This window comes from Malaya genurostris, chromosome 1 (assembly GCF_030247185.1).
Source record: "Malaya genurostris strain Urasoe2022 chromosome 1, Malgen_1.1, whole genome shotgun sequence".
Classification (NCBI taxonomy): Eukaryota; Metazoa; Arthropoda; class Insecta; order Diptera; family Culicidae; genus Malaya; species Malaya genurostris.
This window is the reverse complement of record NC_080570.1, coordinates 126,745,755-126,768,576: the sequence shown is the minus strand read 5'-3', so window position 1 is coordinate 126,768,576 and position 22,822 is coordinate 126,745,755. Positions and strand designations below refer to the sequence as shown.

The 22,822-nt window shown below is 36.8% G+C and overlaps 1 protein-coding gene across 3 annotated transcripts in view; it reads right to left on the bottom strand.

The window, feature by feature from the left end:
* LOC131425728 (uncharacterized) overlaps window positions 1-22,822 on the bottom strand; it is a 771,700-nt gene that overhangs the window by 634,437 nt on the left and 114,441 nt on the right. The window contains exon 2 of one of the 3 annotated variants that reach the window (XM_058587827.1): window positions 7,652-7,739. The exons of the other annotated variants lie outside the window; for them this stretch is intronic. The gene's annotated coding sequence lies outside the window, so the exon portion shown is untranslated. The remainder of the gene's footprint in view (window positions 1-7,651; window positions 7,740-22,822) is intronic. 3 annotated transcript variants of the gene reach the window in all.

Sequence of the window (22,822 nt, the reverse complement as noted above, 5' to 3'; positions counted from 1 at the left end):
ATCGATGAAATTGCTACCAAGGAAGCTGCTTGAAAAACATATATGAAAAAAAATTATCTACTTGAACAAACTGCTGGTTCTTCACTCAGGAAATTGCTAAAAAATTATGGAAAGTACTACTCGAAAAGTTTCTTCGAAAAACTGCTCAGATTGCTTAGAAAACTGCTCGAAAAAAATTCCCAAAAAAACCACAGTCAAAAATGATGCTCGGAAAAATCTGTAAAAACTTCTGGACAATATTAAAAAGATTTTCATAAAAACTATCCAAACAAACTGCTAGAATTGGAAATTTGAAGCGCAGATTTTCGGAACAAATTTTTCGAGTAGTTTTTAAATTAGTTTTTCGACTTTTCCAAGCAAAAATCTACTATTTTTCGAGCAGCTTTTTCAAGAAATTTAGAGCAGATTGCTGGAATTGTTTTGAAAAACATTAAAATCAGTTCAAAACTCTGCTCTACATTTACTGAAAAAGTTGCTCGAAAAAAATGGTAGATTTTTGCTTGGAAACACAAAAAACTAATTTATTAACTACTCGAAAAAATTTGTTTAGAAAAACTGCTCCTCAAATTGCATTTTTTTACTTGGAGAATTGCAAGAAAATCGGTCCGAAAAATAATTGGAAACTGTTCGAAAATTTTTAGAAAACTACTGGAAAAAAATTTGGTGAAAAAAAATCTCAGAAAAATTCTGCAAAACTGTTGAACAAGATAGAAAACATTTCTCGAAAAAAAAGCTGCCAAAAACAACAATAAATAAAGTTTGCTAAAAAACAACTTTCAAAACAATTCGAAAAATCTGCTCTAAAATAGCTGAGAAAGCAACTCGAAAAACTGCAAAAAACTGATTTTAAAAACTATTCTGAAGAACTGCTAGAAAACTGTGCTAAGAAAATGGAGCTTTTTTTTAGAAAACTACTCCAAAAACTGATTAAATTATTATTGGAAAAAACTGTTTGCAAAACTGCTTTTAAGAATTACAGTTCTTTACTTAAAAAATTGCTAAAAATCTGCAAAAAAAAATTGTTCGAAAAATTGCACGAAAAAAATTCTCAAAAAACTTCTCAAGAATAATGCTCGGAAAATTTCTATAAAAACTACTTGACAAGATTGAAACGATTCTCGAAAAAACTGCTAGTAATTGCTTGAAAAACAACTTTCAAAACAATTCCGGAAAATTACTTCAAATTAAACTAAAAGCTACTTGAAAAACTGATTTAAAAACTATTCGGGAAAACTGCTGGAAAAAAGTGATACATTTTTGCTTAAAAATCCGCTTGAAAAACCCATTTGACTACTACTCGGGAAAACTGTTAAGAAAAACTGCTCTTCAAATTGCAGTTCTTTGCTCGGAAAATTTCTCGAAAATCAGCTTGAAAAATTATTGGAAAGAACCACTAGAAAAGATTGTTCGAAAAACTACCCGAGAAAATTGCTAGAAAAAACTGTTCGAAATATTTTTGTCAGACAACCATTCGAGCATGCCAAGAAAAATTCTGTGAAAACTAGTGGATAAGATCGAAAAGATTGCTCGAGTAAACTAACAGAAAACATACTTCTAGAATCTGATCAAAAACATATCTGTTCCAAAATATCAAAATATTTGTTCCAAAATGGCTGAAAAAGCTGCTCTAAAACTGCAAACAAAAACTTATTTAAAAACTATTCAGATAAATTGCGAAAAAAGGGCTTTCAAATGGTCCACTAACGAAAGCAAAGCTGCTAAAGTTTGCTCAAAAATAACTATCAAAATAATTCGAAAAATCTGCTCTAAAATTGCTAAGAAAGCAGCTCGAAAAACTGCACAAAACTGATTAAAAACCTATTCGGAAAAACTGGTAGAAAACAGTGCTAAAAAATGGTACATTTTTGTTTAGAAAACTAATCGAAAAACTGATTAAATAACTACTCGAAAAAGTTGTTTGCATAACTGCATTAAAAATTGCAGTTCTTTACTTGGAAAATTGCTCGGAAATTTGCATGAAAAATTATTGGAAAGAATTACTCGAAGAAATTGTTCGAAAAACTGCACGAAAAAATTTCTCAAAATATTACTAAAAAGTAATGCCCTATTTCTATAAAAACTACTTGACAAAATTGAAAAGATTCTCGGAAAAAAACTACCGAAAAAACTGCTAGAACTTGCTCGAAAATCAATTTTCATAACAATTTCGAAAATCTGCTCTAAATTTGCTAACAAGGCCACTCAAAAAACTGATTTAAAAACTATTCGAAAATCAGCTTGAAAAGTTATTGGAAAGAAACACTAAAAAAGAATTATTCGAAAAACTGCTCAAACAAACTACCAGAAAGAATTTCAAATAAAACTGCCCGAAAAATTTATTATCAAACAACCATTCGAGAAGCATGCTCAGAAAAATTCTGTAAAACCAAATGGAACCGATCGAAATTTTGCTCGAAAACAATATTCAAAATAATTTTAAAAATCTGTTCCAAAATTGCTGAAGAAACTGCTCGAAAACAGTAAAAACGTAGCAACTATTTAAAACTATTCGGAAAAAACTATGTTTGAAAAACCTGCTGAAAAACAATTTATAAACTATTCTAAAAACTACTAAAAAAAGTAGTATAATTTTACTTTGCTTATTGCTCGAAAAACTGATTTAAAAACTACTCGAAAAATATGTTTGCTCTTTAAAATGGCAGTTCTTTACTCAGAAAATTGCTTGAAAGCCTACTCTAAAAATTGCTGAAAAAAATGGACGAGAAAACTGCTTTGAAAGCTGCTCGAAAAACAACTCGAGAGAACACTTCAACTACTGGACAATATCGAAATGATTTCTCGAGAAAACCAACCGAAAAAAATGCTTGGAAAATTTCTCGAGCAAGTTGCTCGAAAACATCTTTCAGAACAATTCAAAAAATCTGCTCTAAAACTACTAAAAATGTACTCGAATAGCTACAAAAAAAAGTTGCTTACTGAATTTCTAGTGGAACTGCTTGAAAAATATGCTCCCAAAAAACTACACGGTATATCTCCCGTAAAACCGCTGGAACAACTGCTCAGGAAAGTGCTCAAAAAAAATTGCTTGAAGGCCGAGAAAATCGCTAGAAAAACTGTTGGAATAATCCTCCAATAAACTGATTGAGAAATACTCAAGAAATTGCTAAAAAAAAACTACTCGATAAAACTGTTTAAATAAACTACCCAGAATAACTGCTCGAAAAGACAAAAAAATATCAACAACGTCCTAATAGCAATAACATCTTGAAACTCCACATCAAGCAAAGGAAATATATACATTTTGTTGAACCCAGAAAACTGCACGAAAAAGACGGGTGGGTAATGTCAGAGACATAACTGGATGTCGTGAATACGAAAACAACTGAATTTCACGCAGCGAAAAGTACAAAAATCTAATCAAACTGTTCTAGATTTGCACTAAACTAGGGATATTTAACTTCGATTTGCGAGCAAGAAATCCTAATAGTTCTTTAGAAATCTTTTAGAGCTATTAGAACGGCTGATTTTGTGTGATGCTCCCCACCGTTGTCATCTTTTCGTTGTTTTTTCACCAATGCAAACGACTAGCAGCTGTGACGCAGTCGCTCTTGTTGGAAGCAAACCTAGCTTTGCAAACGACACACAATACATCTGCTAGCAGTGGCGATAGAATCCAAACTGATCCAATTTTTGTTAAGAGGTTTCTTTTTATGTGATTTCGTTTGTAGCTTTTTCACTAATGGGCGGTACTAACGACTATAAAAATAGCCGCATACAGAATATTAATGTCGATTATTTCATCTCGAATTTGCATAATTTATTGAAAGAAACTATCAATATGCTGTAAGGGTTCGTTTCTAGCATTCAGAAGGACCAAATTGAGGAACTCACTACGAACATTCAACACTTTTCGGAATATTTTTCTCGAACGATATTTTTTTATTCTTTTTAGATGATATTTTGTTCTTTTCCTCGGAACGCGTTCTGATTGGCTTGTGTTGACATGGGTCAAATGAGATAGGTTTTTCAATAGTGTACTATTGAAATACTTCAATGCTTTTGCTATACACGTTTAAGTTGAAAAATTTCGATTCTATTGGTAGTTAGATTATATAAATCCTTCCACAGATCACTGAGCTATGAGCTTTCAAAATACGAGAAAGGCAAACGCGCCATATGAATTATCCTCTTTGATACTCGTTTATACCAAACAATTCAGAAAAGTTTAATTTTGAACTTTTTGAGATTATGTCACACAACTGAAAATTTTATCATAAAATTGTTATCATATTTCCGATGGCATGTAGCAAAAATTATGTTGATTCGTTAGATACAACAAGAGATATTCACGATCAAAAACTTATCACTCTCTCAGAGGGTAAATTTTGAAAAGGCACTCCATAGTAAAGTAAGTCGTATTCACGACAAAACTGGTTTAATAGATACCTGAACAAAAAGTTAATGGAAAAACAGCTTATCAAAATGCAGTTCTTTGCTCGAAAAATGGCTTAAAAATCTGCTCAAAAATTGTTGACAACTACCCGAAAATATCACAGGAAAAACTGCACAGAAAAATTGTTCGAATACTGTTTGGAAAACTGATGGAAAAACACAAAGAAAAAACCGTATCACGTGTTTTCATATGCAGGGTAGTTTAATTGGTAAAACAATTTCCCCGGTTAGAAGTTAGCTACGGGTTCGAGTCCCGTCTCAGCGGTTACATTTTCGCGGTTTTCATTACATGTCAATTATCCAATCTGCTTCCACCATTAGATACTGCTCATATTTAAAACTCAGTAAAGTTACTCGACAACTACTCGGAATAACCGCTTCCGCGAAAACTTCTCGAAAAAAAACGTTACGAAAAATGCTTTGCGACCAATCCATTTGTCGTTATTTGTGCGAGTTTTCTTGAAAGAGTTTTCCGTTTCCTGGAGCAACCTTATCCAGCAACTCTAAAGCATTATTCAAATTTGCTTAATAAAACCCAATTGCAGTAACTTTAAATGTTTCCATCTCTTCTACTGCGTTTCGTTGATCCGTGAGTTGGTCGGTTGGTTGGCTAAACTGTTTCGTTGTTTCGATGCAATTCCGTGGGAAACCATACTGCAACTAGAGTAAACTTTGTTCCGTAGGGTAGTGAACCGATTTCGATGTTAACCCTCCGGTTTGACTTTAGTCTGACTGAATCTTATTATGACACGATTCTCGGGCCCATGCTTCGTACTGCTTTCCCATCAAGTTTTACTACGACCATGTGGGTAATTATTGAAATTTCCCTTCACCGAATAAACGTAACGTAACGGGGCTGCACGCTTCAAAAATTTATTTTGAGATTTTTTTCAATCTCTCAAAATATCCGCTTTCTTACCATGAAAAAAAAGTACACTCAATTTAACGGCGCTGCTCCGGGAAATTTGTTTCAAAACAAAGATTTTCGCAAAACTTCCGCTCTCCATTCGGTTGGTTTCCACCCGGAATGCGGTACTAGCAATCTACTACTACTGCTGGTGCTGGTGGTAGATTTCTAACTTCTATCCGGCAGCAGCTGTGACGTCGAAATTCCGCCTGACCCTGGCGGAAAGCTGCCAAGCGCCAAACGGAGGAATTAATTATTCACAAACCTCAAAAAGTTTGATATCCAACATTCACCCTCAGCCAGTTCCAGCCTTCCGTTCGTCCGTCGGTTCGTCCTATCCGTAGAACCACGTTTGAATTGGAGGAATCCTTCCCGCAGCAACAGCTGCTGTTTCTGCTGCTTTTGATTCCGATGCATTTGGTGCATGTGAATGTGTGTGTTTCTGCTACGGCTCGTGTGCTTTCTACCGCCGCTGCCTGCTGCGATCTGCTAGCGAAACCAGGTCACGTGAAGTCAGATTGTTCTTCCACTGGATGATCAGAAATTTACATTTTCATAGTCAATCAAACTTTGACATCCGTGTGACTCGCTGAACTGATTTCCGGTATGCACGAGATTGGATTGACTTTCGACTAGTTCAATCGACGCGAAGCGCCGGTTTGGTGGGAATGTGAGAATGATGAGAAAGCTCTGAATTACTGAAATTGATTAAGGATGTATGGTGAGCTCTGTTTGAATTAGGTTTATTGCACGGGTGAATTGAAGCAAATAATTTATGGTTTCAGATTTCATCGATGTCATTGTTAGATTCATAGAACTATTCAATTGCTATCAAAGCATTCGGAATGAGAATCCTTCTGTGTTGACAGTAGAGTCAAGTCCAAGTCCCAGTCCCAGTCCCAGTCAAAATATAGTTCATTTGCGGAAAAAAACTCTTTCAATAAAAAAAAGTTTGAGTTAAGCATACGCTTATTTTTTAACTTTGTTGTGCATTGATGGCAGTTGTTAGTTGGTTCGATGATGGAAGTATTTTTGAAACAACAGTACTGGATTCACTAGTCAGCTTTGCTAAACGGATGTTCTCATCTTTGGGGGCTGTCCATAAAAGACGTCACGCTTTTTGACTCCCCATCTCTCTTTTGTCACAAATTGTCACAGAAGCGAAGAATCTTCTCAAGATCAGTTGATCAGTGAATTTTAAATCACATCGATCAATATCGGTACTGATCTTCCGTCACACAATGGGTAGTGATTTTGAGCTAAAATGATTCCTGATTTATGTAAGTTCAATCATGGGATGATTCGATAAGCTTTGATGTTGGTGGAGGAAAATCACATATGATCAAGATAAGACATGACATGATCTACGTCTGAAATCGTTGTTCTCCCGCCCTTTTTCAAATGGAGTACAATTGAATAAACTGCATCAGAATCAGATAAGAGAAATTCTTTTGATATACTATCATCAATGCTAGAAAATCAAATTACTGAAAAAAATGTCAGTGCATAACTTAAGTAAAACCGTTTGAAGGCATCTTTTTCTTTTTTACTCATATTAGGCAAAATTTATTAATTTCGCTGATTTAATCGCTCCTCCGTGCACTTTTGCTGATCACAACAGAAATAATTTCCTGCATCATTAATTTCCGAATTTACAAGAAGAAGCTTTTACATCAACAAATACACGTTTCCCTATAGAATGTGAACATTTATTGTGGAGATTTTTTTCAGGAAATAGGGCAAAGCAGTAATATAATTAGGTATTTCAATTCCAAAAACCAATACAATTTTTATTATTGATTAGTTTTTTTTCGTCTAGCACCCTTGTTAATTCACATAATAAATATATCAGGTTCCTTGAATTGAACCCTGTAAAATCGAGCTCCGAATTCTATAATGGAATTTTCGATTATTCTAGTTTTTCAACAGCGCTTTTTTTATATGGAGGCTTTAAACTGAAGGTCATACGCCTCTTTGAGCTAACAAAAACTTTCTGGCCCTTTGTGTGGGGTTGGGAATCGAACCCAGGCGGGCTGCGCGAAAGGCATCGACTTATCCATCACGCTATATCCGTCCGACGAACAACGTTCTACTCATTCACTATTATCAATGCAGTTTAACATTTTGTATCCTGAGTAGAGTTGAACAATATGGCTATTAGTGATTCAGGTGGAGACGCGAGATTATTCAACGGGTTCAATTTGAATTGTTCAACACCGATGAATCTAGGACAATTTTTCGAACGAAAGCCAGTTTAAAACATAGTTCAGATGATTTTTATTTATTAATATTCAGAAACAAATTTAACTGTCTTTAAAGTCCAATGCTTACCGATAATGTCTTCATCCTCGATGGTATTTGAAAAAATGCTATGAAATCCTCTGTTGTTGAATGTGAAAATGTCAAATGTCATACGTACCTGAAAAATAAAATAATCAATATAAAATTTATTCGGGAAAATAGTGGCACTAAATTCTAGAAAATTCCAAGACTCCAAGAAAATTCGACTAGATTGCACCTGAAAAGTATTTCCTGATTTACACGGTAGCGATCATTTACCAATCATCATCTCAATTAGCAGTAGCAATTGCATTTCTACTTCAGCTAGTATTCCATATGATTTGACGAAAAATATCGACTGGATTAAATACCAAGTAGTATCTCTAGTATTTTGAATTCAATGGAAGAGCTCCCTCCACTTGAAGAATATGACTTCCTCATTTGTTCGATTCTGAAGGCTAAACTCGCAAAACTAAATGCTTGCAAGGCTTTTTTAAAACGGCACTTGGGTCGAGACGAACGGTTTGTTGTCAGATACTCAGTTTGGCTTCCGTAGAAATAAAGGGATGAATGATTGCCTTGCATTACTTTCGTCTGACATCCAAATTGCCTTCGCTCAAAATCATCAAGCATCTGTATTTTTGGACATAAAAGGAGCATTTGATTCAGTTTCCATTGATGTTCTTTCAGACAAGCTCCACCAACATGGACTTCCAGCGGTTATGAATAATTATTTGCACAACCTTTTGTCAGAGAAGTTCATGTATTTTTCACATGGCGATTTGGCAACAATCATAATTAGCTACATGGGTCTCCCGCAAGGCTCATGCCTTAGTCCGCTCCTCTATAATTCTTACGTGAATGACATTGACAGCTGTTTGGTAACCCCATGTGCACTAAGACAATTGGCAGATGATGGCGTGTTGATCTAGGTATGATGGGAAGAATGATCCAACAGGTTTTGATTTTAAAATACCTCGGAGTGTGGTTTGATTCCAAATGCACGTGGGGAGGACACATTAGGTTTCTGATGACGAAATGCCAACAAAGAGTAAATTTTCTTCGAACAATAACAGGATTTTGGCGGGGTGCTCATCCGGAAGATTTAATAAAATTGTATCAGACAACGATACTTTCAGTGATGGAATATGGATGCGTTTGCTTTCGTTTCGCTGCAAACTCTCATATTATCAAATTAGAGCGAATTCAGTATCGTTGTTTGCGAATTGCCTTAGGCTGCATGCATTCGACACATACAATGAGTCTTGAAGTTCTGGCGGGAGTTCTTCCATTGAAAGATCGTTTTTGGGAGCTTTCATCGCGACTGCTAATAGCATGTGAGGTACTGAATCCCCTGGTTATTAATAACTTCGAAAGGCTAGTTGAACTTCAATCTCAAACAAGATTCAGGACAGTATATTTTAACCATATGTCACAGGAAATCAACCCTTCCAAATATATTCCTATCCGTGACACCTTCCTCAATGTCCCTGACTCAACTCTATTTTTCGACACATCCATGCAGCTCGAAGTGCGTGGAATCCCGGATCACCTACGCTCTATGGAAATCAAAAAAATATTTTCAAGTAAGTTCAAGCATATTGACTCTGAGAAAATGTTTTACACGGACGGATCGCGAATTGAAGAAGCGACAGGGTTCGGTATGTTCAACAATAATGTTTCGGCCTCATTCAAGCTTCAAGAATCTGCATCTGTTTATATAGCAGAGTTAGCAGCAGTTCAATATAGCTTGAATGTAATCGTCACAGTATCTCCAAACCATTATTTTTTTTTCTTGGGCAAAATAAGACAGTGTTTAAACGACATATTGAACAATAATTATCTAATCACTATAGTGTGGGTCCCGGCTCATTGCTCCATTCCAGGCAATGGAAGAGCCGATAGTTTAGCCAAACGTGGTGCTATTGAGGGAGAAATTTATGAGAGACCGATTGCTTTCAACGAATTCTATAGCGCATCACGCCAAAGAACACTTGCCAGCTGTCAAGCTTCTTGGGATAAAGATGATCTGGGTCGGTGGATGCACTCAATTATTCCTAAAATATCGACAAAAACATGGTTCAGGGGACTGGATGTGAGTAGAGATTTCATTCGTATGATGTCCAGACTCATGTCCAATCACTACACGTTAGATGCACATCTCCTTCGAATTGGACTTTCCGATACTAATCATTGTGCTTGTGGCGAAGGTTATCGCGATATTGACCATGTTGTTTGGACATGCGTGGAGTATCGTGATGTCAGATCTCAACTATTAAATTCTTTGCGTATTCAAGGTAGACTATCCAATGTCCCAGTTCGAGACATTCTTGCTTGTCGTGACCTTCCATACATGAAACTTATTTATCATTTCATAAAGAAAATTGGAGTTTCAATTTAATAAAGGACCCTTTTAAGACTTAGTTCTGATTCCAGCTGCGACCTTGAGTTCAACCAATAGATAAATTAGAATATAAATTATGTAATGATACAAACAAACTCGAAATAATTTATGAAATTATCAACAAAATGTCTGAAAATAACAGCTTATTTGATAATTTATAGAAGTTAATCGTTTGGTTCAAATAAAATTTCCGAGTAGATTTCATAATTAATGGCGAATTACCTAAGATGATACTTAAGTAACAAGAGGAATATGTTTTAATAAATTTAAATCGTTGTGACTATTTCAGAATTATATTAGGATAAGAATTTTATGTGAAAGTGATGCTACGGCGAAGAAAAACTTAAGTAAACTGCCTTAAGAAATAAATGTATTTATGATAAAAAAATTCTAGAAAATATTCCACAGAAAAGTTATCGATTGCTTTCTACTCAATTTCGCTTCACTTCTCACTGTCTTTAACACGCTTAGAAAAATCAAACATGTTTAAAGGATAAAATCGGTAATTTCAAAATCGTCCCAGTTTGGTTGTCCAATGCGTAGAAGGCTGCTCGTATGTTCGAGTCCTATTCATATTGAAATTCATGTCATAGGTGTCATTCTTTTTCCACTTTTTATCAGATTCCAATGTAAGTTCGAATGAATCAAGATGGACTAAAAAAGGTTTTAAACGTAGGCTAAAAAATAATTGTTACATGCTATCGTAGAACGAGCAAGGAATACCTATTTTTTTCTATTAGAAAATGGATTCTACTGAAGAATCAACTGAATATGGTTTATGAAAAATCTAACAATGAAAGACGAAAAAGAACATGAAACGGGAAAAATAGTGATAGTTTAGTAAAAAGTGTCTCCAGGTATGAAATATTGAAATAATCTGGTAACAGAAAATAGGAAAAGAGAAACTCCTGCAATAGTAGCCTTTTACGACAAGGAAGTAGGAACCCAGTGAATCTATTCTTGATATTTGTTCTCCACCGGATTCCACACAGTCAATAGGCTGGTGATCTGCAACTGAGTTTCGATAAAGCAGATTCCGAGAAAGTGCCTACTTACGTCTCGGAAAACCACTTAACCATGATTGGTTTTTCATTTATGGAATGAGGTTAGCTAGAAACGAGCAATGGGATCCAATGTCATCCTCCATCCCGCAGTTACCATGGAAACAAACGTCATATCGTACATTCCAACCAATTTCTGCATACAGCATTCCATAGCACATTTCTTAGGTATACTTTCACCTGATTATAATTTTGAATTCCTTTGTAACAAAAAAAAACATACACACACATTCTGGCATAACGTGTTCAAACAATCTGTTTGCACTTCGACCTTCGCGGCCTACTGTGATGGCTAAAAGAATGATTAGCAGTATCTGTTCTTCTTGGAAAACATCATGGCGGCACCCAGTCAAAACGGGCTCTGTGCGTCAAATGCCACCGTATTTTCCTAGAAACGTGTCGTTCCGTAGCCGTTTACTCTCCCTTGAAATACAATCAAAAAACCAACAACACGATCATTATTCCAAGAATGTGTAATCAATTAAATGGATTTATTTGAACCATCTGACTGAAACCAAACAACGAAAGATTAAATGGTTGCGTGCGGTCGTCCATTGCACTCTCCCCAGAAAAGCCCGGGAATCTACCGTACAAACGTTTTCTCCTCCAGAGAGGACATGTAGCAAGGGCGTGGAACGGGATCTCCTGGGAATTGTTGGAGCGTGTTTTTCGAGCATAAGCATGCATGTCGATTAATCTGCATATTGTCTTCGGAAACGGTATAATTTGCCATTATGCATGCAGAAAAGAAACCATTGTCTACATCGAAAACGATTTATGCATATCGATAACCCCAACTTTCATCGCCGATAGAGATTAAACTCTATTTCACTCTATTATGGAAGTTTTATCATCATCATCATCGATTATTTAGATATGCTAGACCTTCGATGACATTGGGTTTCAAAAGCATACGATGCACTGATGTTTACTCAGCTACTACATACAAAGACGGTAATGGCAGTGTTGCCGGATAGTTTGGTATTTTGTTGTTACGAATTTTGCGCCAACTCGTTCATGAATTGAAATCCGGTAAAGCTCTGCCAAGAAATTATCCGGAATCTCAAAGAAAATTTACGATGTTGGATTACGGACGATGTGTAGATTAAAAGATTAAAGATTTAAGATTTAAGATTGAACTGAACTGTCAGAACTCTTCTTTATTTAGGTTTAACTTTATCTTTTACACCTAACTTTCTCTTCTCCTGTTCTAGCTTATTCTCTAGTTTACATTTTCTTATGGCGGTAGGGGAATGTTTAATGACGGTGGGAGAGCGCGAGAGAAGAGTGTGAGAATCAGAAGCGAGTAATTTTTGAGTTCGTTTCATTTGTTCTAAAGAGCGAGTGAGTGTCTGTCGTGAGTGTACGGGTGTACTTGACCTGGATCGGTGAGTTGCTGCCTTACGGTATATGTTTGTTATGCTTGGGATAGCGAAACCTGAGCCTTGGTGTCTGTTTTATGCCCGCATTTATTTTGTGATATCAAGAAGGTTGTTCACAAGTGGTGAGTGATGCATGCTCACAAGGGTGTTTGGGAAAGTGTTAGCGTTTTGGGTTATCTGTTTAATTTCGTATGGTAGCGGGTATGGTTCTGCATGATTTTAAGTGTTTCGATAAGGGTGGTCTTTGGTGCATGGGAACGTCATCTTAGATAGCCATGTTACAAGAATATGAAACATCGTATTGAAATATGTTAAATTTTGTCAAATATCAAGGAGTTTGGAAGTTATTCTAAAATATTTTCAAATCCGATTATTTTCGTAAGCTGACTGACTGAACTAAACAAATTTACCGAACATTTATATACTTATATTTTTTGTTGTGTTATGAAAATGATAGGAGCCGCATTGAGACTGGTTTCAAAAATTGTAGGAAATGAAAACGATTCCAGAAAACCCATTATCCAGTTATCCGAAATCTTTCCGTTTGATGTTGATGTATGTATAAATTTTCTGAAAAGTGAAAGTTAGTAACCAAATTCCAAAGCTAATTCCTGCAACTGAGCTGCATTTGAACATGAACTCTGGACTCTGTGAATGAGTTTTGGACGAAACTTTTGGAGCTAGACTCTGGAACTGAATTCTAAACCCGAATTCTGAGACTGAGTTTTAAACCGTAGTTTTGGAACTGGATTCTAGAAATAAATTCGAGAACTCAATTTTGGAACTGCTTTCAGGATTTGGATTCTGTAACATAACTACAGAAATTGATTCGGAATCCAAATTCTAAACTAAAATTTTTGAACTGAATTCTGATCCAGAGTTCTAAACTGAAACTGAATTCTGTGTTTTGGAATCGAATTAATATTTTTTTTTGGTAAAAATTTGGAATAAAACAAATTGGCGATTAGTTTAATCCAAAAGGCATTTTTGGATCTCTTAATTATGCATAATTAGTTATATTAAAACTACACACTTTGAAAAAACCCTGTAATTTTGCATCTTATCAGATGCACATAAATTCACGTGAAAGAAAATTCAAAATTATGTTTAAAATTCAATGACATGAAATTCATCGAAATAAAAAAAAACAAAATACTGATAGCGACCACCGCGACTTGAACCTAGAATCATTGAGTCACAAAGTACATCTGTTAATCGACTGATCCACAGAAGCACACATAAGCTTTGCTGATAAAATGTGCATTCAAATTCATACATTCACACCTGCTAGCAGAATGCAAGTTACAGTCTAAACCAGTAACATTCGTGCTAATCCAACATTTAATCATTACAAATGAAAATTTCCGCCATTTGCTAAATTACATCGTATGAGGATTTGCGTTACGTAATAAGACTGTATGACGAAATTACGAACTTTTAAGTTTACTCCAGTCATTGGGGCCTGCTGCTAAAGTTTTTCTAAAGATGTACACCATTCCAAAACATCTTGGACGTAATGACAAGATGCCAAATCAGGTCAGAATAGCAAATAGCGTCATGGCTGCGTAGGAATGGTATCAAATCGCTTCTTCAGGTTTTTTTCGCGGTATATTTCCTTGTTTACCGTTCCGGTAGTAACCGGAGCTTGCTCAACCATAGCTGCATATTGTCTGCCAAACTAAATATTTTTAGGGAAACTTGGCCTTTTCCTTCGTTCCGAAATGCTTCTTTGCGCCATGACAAAATAAGAAGACATTCTGGGAAGTTGCTTAAAGTCTTCCATCAAATAAGTTTCATCGTCCATTATCACGCAAGAAAATTTCGTCAAATATTCGCGACACAACTCGCGAGCCGTTACTGTTTTTCCTTACGGTTCGGTAGAGTTTTTTTTTTCACCTTGATTTTTCGGTGTTTGGAAGTTTGCACGAAAGTTGGAAACATTTTTATTTTTCTAGCCACAGTACGTAACGAAAGATCTGGTCTGTTTTGCAATATTTGCTTCACCTGGACCTGGACCTGGACCTGGACCTGGACCTGGACCTGGACCTGGACCTGGACCTGGACCTGGACCTGGACCTGGACCTGGACCTGGACCTGGACCTGGACCTGGACCTGGACCTGGACCTGGACCTGGACCTGGACCTGGACCTGGACCTGGACCTGGACCTGGACCTGGACCTGGACCTGGACCTGGACCTGGACCTGGACCTGGACCTGGACCTGGACCTGGACCTGGACCTGGACCTGGACCTGGACCTGGACCTGGACCTGGACCTGGACCTGGACCTGGACCTGGACCTGGACCTGGACCTGGACCTGGACCTGGACCTGGACCTGGACCTGGACCTGGACCTGGACCTGGACCTGGACCTGGACCTGGACCTGGACCTGGACCTGGACCTGGACCTGGACCTGGACCTGGACCTGGACCTGGACCTGGACCTGGACCTGGACCTGGACCTGGACCTGGACCTGGACCTGGACCTGGACCTGGACCTGGACCTGGACCTGGACCTGGACCTGGACCTGGACCTGGACCTGGACCTGGACCTGGACCTGGACCTGGACCTGGACCTGGACCTGGACTTTGGGACTGAATTTAGGACTAAACTGGGACTGGATTTAGGATCGAATTGGGACTAAAATCTAGACTAAACTAGAAATGAATCTAGGACCAAACTGAAAATGAGTTTAGGACCAAACTGAGACAGGTTGGGACCCGAAATCTGAACTGGAAAACAGGACATATATTTTAAAACTGGATTTTGGAACTGAGTTCAGAACCTGAATTCTAAATATGAAATACTGGAATTCAAGACATAGATTCTAGTCATGCATTCAGCTGCAGAGTTCTGTTCTAAAATGTAGTCCAGAATCCGGGTGTAGAATTTAGGTTCCAAATACACTTTTAAAATTCACTTTTAGATTTAAGTTCCACAATGCTCGTCCTGAATACCGATTGTAAATTCGGTTACTGAACTCATGTACAGAATCTAGGTTCATAATTCTGCTCAAGAACCCAGATCCAGAGTTCAGATCCAAAATTCAGATGCAGTACCCTGGATCTGGACTTGTACCTGGTCTGCATTCTTACAGTAGAGGTAAAAGCACTCTATAGTATTTAACAAGAAAGAATGTGAACGGTCCAGTTATACCCCTGATATTACCCATCCGTTTTAATTTTTTATTATTTTTTTTCGATTTCAATGAAAAAATGGCTGAGCTGATTTTCACAAATCTAGATCAAAATCTAAAGATTTTCAAATCTAATGGAAAGATTTTCGAATTTATCCGATTAGTATTGAAAGCTTTTTTTTAAAGCAGTGTTGGTGATTGCAGAAAGTTTGACAGAAGCTTCTCGATATTTATCAATATTGTATAAAACATTTTCAATCCGGTAGAAGATGCTACAAGAACTCGAGTCTCTCAATGCATGAACCGCAAGAGAATTTTTCTACATTTCTTCGCTCCACTTCATACTCTGAGTATTTAACGGCCCTTGAAAAAAAATTACAGTCTGATAATGATTGGTGCTGTGTGGAATTTACCAAGAGAGAATCGTAGGTTGACAATAATCGCAGAAAATCGAATCGATGATTCGACTTGATGATTCTCATACTAGGCTGCAATATTTCAAAACCCTTGTGTGGAGAATTTACATACATTTTCATAGACACAACTTATACAAAGTCTATATGCACATAGAATAAGCGGCAATAGTAAAATGATTCTATCGCAATTATTCACTGCCCATACAGAATTCGTCAGAGAGAATCCCCACAGCAGCGTGCTAACCTTTGATTCTCAGACAGATCATCGAGAGAAATTCGCTCTCGCACTGGTGTCTATTCTATGCAAAATCAACCATGCTGGTTTTTTTTTTGTTGCGATGATATCCGTCTTTCTTTGATGGCACTGATTGAATCGTGTGAAAAGTTGCTAGTGAGCGTTCTTTGATACGATAAAAAACCATCCTTGTTTTTAAAAGTGCGTTTTCATAAGCGAGAATATTATAAGAATTCCTACAACTACTCCGTAAATTTTTTCAATCTGTAAGTCTTGATAGATGAAACACTTTTGTGTTCCACCGAACCCTGGATACTAGTTGCTCCAGTTATGAATCTCAAAAATGGAATTTACTTCGTGTCCTCCGAAACTCCTTTATCCCGGAGTTAAATAGAAGGGCTTGCAATTCCGAAGTTGTAGGGTGATTTTGAACATTAATATCCACGATTTGGAAGCGTTGCTCTGGAGATAACCTATTCATGATGATTTGCCAAACAATACTGAGTCGAGATGTCTCTTTACACTGTCAAAACAACTTTCAGACAATAGAGTATTCCATATTGAAAAAAACAGCTCTCCATTATTCACTGTTCTTAAATTTTGCTCGAATTTGTTTTCCGGTTCAGGACCTACGAAGTGATGAATGTTGAAAAGTTAACCCGTATAATGAAATGACGCAAAATAAGAACGATATCATCAGAACTGGTCAACCTAACAGGACACAAAAACAGAATCTAATAGCCAAAAGATGTGGCCGGATGTTGTACATTGAGGTTCCTATGAAATACGAGAAGTGCCTGCTTGTAGATGTCCCGCAGCAAAAGTTCTATAAAGCCCATTGGTCAAGTTTAGGTCCCTAGCAAACTCAAATTCGTAATTAACAATAGACTCGCAACGATGCTTATGATCAGGCAAGGTATTCTCGGCTGCAGATTTCAAATTCCAAGTTTTGGTGACAAACTAGACTATGGGGTGTCTGAAAAAGCGTTTTCTTTCGTACATTGAAGCTCACATTGGATCTGTAAAGTTTTGACCTAATTCGACAAGAAGTCACGATAGCGGGAAAGTACTACGGTGGTTTCAAGGCAACAGAAAGGATTCACCAATCCATCCTACTGCCCTAAATCCTGCCCCAGTTGAGAAGTTCTGGGCCGTTGTCAAAACCAAAGTTGAAGAAAAATGGAAAGATAACTAGGGATGCGACAGAGACGAACAGATTGTGGAATGCTCAGATCAGCCAATAGTGTCCAAAATATGATGAGTGATATTCGAAAAAACGTTTGATATTTCAACAATCCAAACTAAAACAACTTTTTGCAAAATAATACTTTTTTTTGGCATTAAAAATGCCTTACTCTTCACTATATGGGGCCGGGTGTCAATTAAAAGTTTCAAAAATAGTCGCGTAACCTTTTTGTGTCATAATTTTGAACGTTAATAACTCGGTCATTTGTTGATGGATTGTTATAATTTAACAACCAATCGATTCGGAAACTTTTAACTTAAACATGTATGAAGATGTCGTTTCAGTATTTCAATAGCATACTATTGAAAAAATGGTTGGAATCGACCTATGTTTTCATCCACCAATCCCTGTTGTAGAAAATGACGTCAACTTCTTGTTCGGCATAGGAGGCTTTGCGTCATGCATAAAAAACACCGCACCGTTATGCGTAGTATGAAGAGAAATCTATAAATATAGGCGGCACAATATTTCTTTGCCTAGTTGATGTTAGAGGTGTGCGAAACAGCTCATATTGGTGAGCAGCTCCGAACCGATCAGCTCACCAAAATGAATCGATTCGATGTATCAGCTCATCAGCTCATTTAGATTGAACTGATGGTTAATTTTGTGACCCGTTCTTGCTTCGTAAGAGGTAGAATTTCTTACTGGTAGTGTCTCATTTAATCCGTTAAAGAAGGATAGATGCAGGCATGATAGAAATAGCGAAACTTGGTGCAAACATTTTTTCTCGTTTAGAGCTCGCTCTTTAAGAGCCGAAGATCTGTTCAGCTCGTAGCTTATTCCCCTCTTCACAATGCGGCGAACTGGGTAGCAAATGAGTGAGCTGGTGAGCTGCGGTTCTTTTAAAAAGAGCTGTGAGCTGTCAGCTCACTTTTATGATTCGATTCATTGGAACAGCTCAGGAGCGAATTGCCCATCTCTAGTTGATGTTTGACTGTGAATGAAACAAGTAGCTCGTCCAGTGAGCTGATGACTGGAATGTATATGCTTTCACTTGCTGGATTGTCGCTTTTGCATTATTTGTTGGTGAAATTTCCTGTTGTCTGTGCAACACTGTGTTCGCTTGAGTATCTTAGATATCATCTAGCTATTGAAGAACCGAATCAGCGTGGTTACCGATTCTTTTGAAATATCCCATGTATTTAGCAAATTTGTGGTCGATTTTGCCATCAAAAATGCCTATTATGAGATAACGACATTTGAATATTTCAATTGCATCCCATTGAAAAATTGGTTTGAATTGAATATTTTATTTTGGTACTCTGGTAACTATCAGGCCAATTTAGAATTATCGGCGATTGATTTTTCGGATCTAATTTGCAGCACTTGTTCCTCGATGATTTGTTAATGGATTTTCCTAATTTAAATGATTCCAAAGCTTCAATATTGTAAGCTTAAAAATGATTTAATTTGTCAACGGATCGGTTTGCATACTTAAATCGCCATTCCCATACAAATAAAACGGTGGCGCAAAAATGGATTCAGTATAAAGTTGTGTTATGATGATAATCATAGAAACTTCTTTTTCATTATATGTGACTGAACAAGTTGTTGTCTCACCAGGAATTAAACGCTTCAAAAGATTCAAAATTAATTCTGAAACTTATCTAAAAGCGGTCTCCTCGGTTTAGTAGTATAAATGAGTTCCACAGGCTCACATATACAGAATAATTAGATGCAATATTATATAGTATCAAAGATAAACTCAAGGTAAGTTTACCTGCGATTTTACATGTATCGTTTGAATAGGAACCTTCGTAGAATTTGGTTAATGGCCAGTTTCAGTTCAATTATTATTTGCTTCAAAACAATAAGCGTCTGTTGGCTACACGCGTTGAAACTATGACAATGTTCATTCATGTATTAATAACATCAAGTTACAATACGAACAAAATTTCGGAATTTTGTCGAGTATCCATTCCGTATATTCCTTATATGCCAAAGCGAACATCAATGTAAGTACCTAATTATTTTATGCGGACTGTTTCACATGTTTTCTTCCTCGTATTGTTGCCATATTATTTACCGACACTTTCCAAAGATTATCGATTTTGAAGGATTAATAAAATTATATCATTACTGAGATTACTGGTACAACATTCTCTTGGATCGATTAACTGTTTATAAAATTAATAAGTCCACCCAGTGAACGACCATTGTTAGGTTAAAACTGGGGGTAAATAAACGATATAAATCAAATCAAATTAATAAGTTTGTACGTTTCTCGAAAATTATCATCGTAAAATGAAATAATTTCATTTGTTCAGGTTTAAATCTTCAGGTTGTTTGTATCTAAAACTGAGCTTTCAAGTAACTTTGAAGTGTAGTGAAGTTTAGTGTATCATCATCATTATCATCTTTATTTTTGTATTTATTATGAAGACCCTAGAAACGTTTCCTTTTTAATGTAATTGTGCTCGGTCGTGTCATGAATACAACCCTCTAATTTTTTTTTCGTTCAGATATTAAATGACTCAAACTTCATTATGCGTCGTTCCAAGTTGGTGAACTTCGATACGAAAATAACATATCAACTTTTCCAGCAAACTCTAACTCGAATGAGCCAGCAGATCATAGTAGGCGAAGATTTTGAGGAAACCGGTAGAGACGGACAACACCAGCGATTTTCAATAAGAGATTAGAGTGTGCAAAAAAAACTGTCTACCTACCAAAAACCCAACAACCTTCAAAAGTATGAATAGCGATGATTTCAAGTTCGACAAGGAAGCTCCTTCTCTCCACAAATGAAACTCCACAATCAATCGTAAATCTACATTTGATTAAGTCTTCATTCGGGATTAGGGAAAAGTTGCTCCTCCAACGATGAGACTGAAAGTTGTAACACAGGATAAGAGCAATTTGTGGTTTCCTCTAGCGTGCAAAAGTGAACTCGACGAGTGGCAGGACGAGTTGAACCAAGCCGAGATTTGCATCCCGAAGTTTTCCTGTAAGACTAAAACCATACGATTACGGCAAATAATGGCGTATTAAATCACTTCTTGGGCTTTGTATTCACGAAGAATTAGAATTATTTGCTACGATTAATCGAACGGTAACTAATTGACCTGATTTTATTTGTCCGTTTCAAGTGAGACAACTTTAATAACAGACTCGACAAAAAAACTAAATGTCCAGCAAGGTTTGCCTTTTTTCGCCACCGTAGATAAATCTTTTGCAAATAAACATTTTACGGTCGAGCATCCTCCCCCCTCCATACATATTGTTTGCTCTAGGGGAAGATAATTGAAAATTAAGTAGCGCACGAATACAATTTATTTCCAACTGACGTTTAACATCCATTGCCTCACCACGGCGGTGGCGGTGGCGCTGCAGTTGTGGGAACGGTTTTTTCATGTGTGTGTGCAGTCGCTCGCCAGCCAGGTTCAACTGGTCACACCGGGCTCTTGCCATAGGTTAACGATGGTAACGATAGCAATCAGCATTAAGCCCAGGCTCAACATGAAAATATTATGGTATAATAACAATAAAAAACGGATTTCACTGAAAACCACAAACATAGAAACGCTCGCATATAACATACAAACAAACATCCGCAGTCTCACTGGAAACACAAACGTTCGGTCCCTGGTTTTGATGTGGCCGGGGAGGGGCGAACCGAAGGATCTGTCCTGTCCTGTCCTGTCCTGTCCTGGATGGACTGAATGAGAAGGATGTTTGTGAATACGCACGCATGAAGGGCCATCGTTCCGGAAGCTCGTCTTTTCCGACAATTGAGGCGGGATCATAATGAACACATTAAATAAGTAACTATAGAAACCGACACAAACCGGACTCAGAACCATCCGCCATAAATTGTAGGTAAAAATAACATCGGGCCGTCGGATATTCGGGGGTTGCATTTGGGACTGCTGCTACCAGACCAGATCTCGGTTTCGGATTTGGCCGGCTCGAACGACATCGGCCCGTTGAAAGAAATACGACCATCAGAAATGACCATCAACTGGTGAACAAGGAAAACACACAAACAGGACCGTTTCTTACGGCTTCGAGGCTTCGGAGAAGGCTCCAAAGGAAGACACGTTGAAGTCGTTGAATGAAATTATTGTCACTATTTTAGCATTTTACGCTTAGCTCGACTTTTTCAATCAAAATATATAGTTTATAAATTTCACAGGAATAGTTTGATGAAATGAAACCGTGGAGCAGAAAAAAATATTGATTGTTAATAAAGCTAGACTCTGATATGGACGGTCATCGATTTTTTTCGGTGAAAGTAATAACTAATCGGTGCATTTAACCGGACGTTTCGACCTACTAAGGTGTTCGGTCATCCTCAGCAGCTATCTAAAAACATATATTTGTCAAGTAAGCTAACTCTAAACATTGAATTTTAACACTTAACTTACATGCTAATGACGTCTACACTACAACACTAATGTAAATGAAATAACATTAAGTGTAAGTAACAGCAGTAGTTTTTCAATCGTTGCAAAGATGGAGCAAGTAGAACAGCAGGGGCGTGAAATAATTTGGCTCACGCACCTTGAAAATTCGGATCTCTCTCAACGAGCCGTCGCACAGTGGTTCGAATCAATAAAAACGTGGACAGAAATCAGTAGCTGTCAAACCGTTCGTTTAATGCATATAATTGTGTTTAAGAAATTATTTACAAATATATACCGCGTAATTTGATTCTATCCCTAATTGTTCATGGCCTACTTTGACAAAAAATATAACCATAACTTTTTTTTTCTAAAGAAATAAAAAAAAAATTTTCTCCTACAAAGTTTTAGAACTATTGAAAATAATTTACTTTGTCGAATATACCAAAAGTGTAGGTCGCACCTTTTCGGATATACAAAGCGTTTTTATGGCAACCCCCTTAAAATCAGTTTTTTATTCATAACTTGTTTCGAGTTATTTTTTTATGCATACTTTGTTTGGAATAATTGAAGAAAATAATAAATCCCATATTTTTGTTGAAGGTAGTGCATATGTTTGTTGTTTCCTGGCATAGTTATACAACATTTTCCCTTCTTTTTACCTATGATAAAACCTTACACTGAAGTTAAATATGCAACTTTATGCAGCTGATTTCCCAAATATGCCCAAAAATATAAAAAAAATCTAAGTGGAACTCGATGGAACTTTTTTTAAGCCTTTTCAAAGTTTGTTTTAATTACTGAATTATGACAACCCCCTTAAAACTAGTTTTCTAATCATAACTTGTTTCAAGTTATTTTTTATAGATGCTTTGTCTGGAATAATTGTAGAAAATATACAATCCCATAATTTTGTAGAAGGTAATGCATAGGTTCATTCTTTTCTGGAAAAGTTATACATCATTTTATCTATTTTTACCTAGGAAACCTTGTGCCGAAG